Source organism: Myotis brandtii, unplaced genomic scaffold, assembly GCF_000412655.1.
Source record: "Myotis brandtii unplaced genomic scaffold, ASM41265v1 scaffold106, whole genome shotgun sequence".
NCBI classification, from domain to species: Eukaryota; Metazoa; Chordata; class Mammalia; order Chiroptera; family Vespertilionidae; genus Myotis; species Myotis brandtii.
In genome coordinates, this window is record NW_005353584.1 from 150271 (window position 1) to 153014 (window position 2744).

General features: G+C 48.2%; 1 protein-coding gene across 1 annotated transcript in view; it reads right to left on the minus strand.

Moving 5' to 3' along the window:
• The window catches only part of LOC102260652 (leukocyte surface antigen CD47-like), a 115555-nt gene that overhangs the window by 112237 nt on the left and 574 nt on the right, over window positions 1–2744 (minus strand). The gene's annotated exons all lie outside the window — the stretch shown is intronic.

Sequence of the window (2744 nt, forward strand, 5' to 3'; positions counted from 1 at the left end):
CGCCGGGCCTCTAGTAGTGATTATAAACAGCTCCAACGTCCTAGGATTTTCAGAGAATGGGGAAAGTGGTAGCAGGGTCTTAAGAGCATCTTGAAAATAGCGGAAGTCACAAGGCTTTATGAACGGCACAGGGAGGCTAATAAAGAGTTTAAATGTAATTAAGTCCACATTCTAGAATTAAATATAACAGCTGTTTGTTACTGTTACTCAAACTCAATTTGCATCTTAGAAAAAGTTAACAAAGTGGTCTTTGCATGTGAAATGTGACAGGTATAGCCTATACACACACACACACACACACACGCACACACACACAGTCACACACATCACATCACATACTTTCCTCAGTTTTTATGGAGCACAAGTTTTTAAAAATAATAGTCTCCAAAAGCTTGTGGTCAAAATGCCTTTGGCTTACAAAAGCACCAAATTCCACTTGACTGCAAATTGTCTTCCTATTTCAAGTGAAATCCATTGCAGTTAAACTGTTCCCCAAATACAGGGGAAACTTGAATGTGCTCTTTGGACTGTTTTAAAACACATTGTATGCGGGAAACGTATTTATACGTTTTACTTATTTATACGTTCTACCAGTGTAGTAGAGCGCGGGACACGTATTAATACGTTTTTTATAGACTAGCGGTAGAATGCGGGTAACGTATAAATACGTAAACTAAAGTTATCGTAATTTTACTGAAGGTTGCCATTTGCGCAAAAAATTAGCAAAAATGGCCCGCGCCATCTGTTAGCGAGCAATAAAAACTACCCGAAAACAAGTGGTCAGTGGGGAGGTTGAGAGAGTTTCCAGGAAGTCTATTTCTAGGGTTTAATAAATTTTAAAAGGGGCGCGGGGGGTGGGGGGAAGATTCTTCTGATTAAATGGTGTGTTGGAAATAAAACTTAACTGTATCAGGTATGTCTCCCTTACCTGCTATGTTCATGTGAGAGGGCAAACACGGAAAATAAAACCATCTTGCAGACTTCGCCAAAATGCGCACTTCAATCCCTAGAAGACCAGGCTCTCCCACTGTCCCGCCTTCATCCCCAGTGCATTTAAGCGCCTAGGAGGGAAGAGGGGTGCCAAAGAGGGGGACCCTAACAGCTACCACTACGCGCCAAGGAAGGCGCCCTTTCTCTCTAGTTATTTTCCGCGCGAGGTGAGCGGTTTTGAGTCTTCCTCCGTGTGTGCGTCTGGAGGTGGAGAGCAGGGGAAGGAGATGAGCCCGCTGTCACCCGGGAAAGATGAAGAGGAGGGAGAGGAAACAACGAAGGAAGGGGGCGCCTGAGTACCCGCGGGGACTCCCACTTTCGCGCCAGGCATGCAGTGAACAGCGCGTCCCGCACTGGCCACCCTCTCCAGGGAGCTGCGGGGCCAGCCCGGCACAGGGCACAGCCCGCGGGGCGCAGCGGAGGCGGGAGACGCGATCTGCAGAGCTAAGATCAGGGCCACTCACCGCAGCTCGCCAAGCCCAGCAGCAGCAGCACCAACAGGGGCCACATCTCGCCAGCGAAGGGGGAAGGGGCAGAGGCTGCTGCCATCACCACCAAGGCAGCATCTAGCAACCACTGACGTCACAGTCAGAACCCTGCCTTGCTATGCATCACAAACAGGACCCAATGCCCAGGCTGCTGGCAGCGCTGGCTGGGGCGCTCTGGCCATCTCATACCGGCTCCCTGCCCAGCCAAAGTTGCTGCTGACTGCAGTCCCTCAGATTCCGGGACTCCTTCATATTCCCTGAGGCTCCTCGGAGACCCTGAGCTCCCTCCATGGAGGTGGCCAATGCTGGGCTTCAAGGGCAAAACTTTCCTTGCCAACCACCCACCATCCCTGCCCAGGGTCCTGCCAACCACCATCCAAGCCCAGAGAGGCTTGGAGTGTGTGCCCTGGCTCACTGGGTCTTCACTGACCCCGCCCCTTTCCAAGGTTCCTGCCCTCCTCCTTGCTCCATCCTGGACCCCAGGATCCTCCCTCCACTGTCCTCTCTTGTTTGAAAAAAAAAAAAAAAGGATTGAAAATGTGGCTACAAGCCACAGTATAAACAAGGCCTTCCTTTAAAAAAAAAAAAAATTATCACAGTGACATTGGTTCACAAAAACATACAGGTTTCAAGTGTGCAACTCAATGAAATATCATCTACACTCTGCATCCTTCTGTCCCCATTCCCTCTTCCCTCTGACAACCTCCACCTACACTCCCCCTTCCCTTTCCCCTTTACCTCTGGCTATCATCACACAGTGGTCTGTGTTATGCATATAGAGCTCCAGTGGTGTCTCACTGAATGACACAGGCACAACATTCAAACTGAAGCAAAAGACCTTGTAAAGCTGCCAGTAACATTTATCCTAAGTGATGAACTCTCTTGTCACAAAGTCAGTCTCTGGTGGCTACTCTAATGGGCTGCATAGCCTGTCTGCTCCTTTGGTTGTTTTTCTCTTACCTGCTGGAGAAGAAAGCAATTTCCCACCACAATACCCCACTTCTCCAAATCCTCTACCCATGGCATCTCCTCCATCGACTCCATCCTCATAGCAATAAAACCCAGCAAATAAGATTTCCACTCTCAGTGCATTATATACTACGTAACTTTTCATGGTTTCCTTGTGTAAACCTCTTTCCCTCAACATTATCATTTCTTTAAAATCGGAGAGTTTTTTAAGTATTCCCTCCTCTAAGACTTCCCATTCAACTGAGCAAACAGAAGGAGTTTAATAAGGCAAGCATTGCTCCAGTGAAATTTGATAGT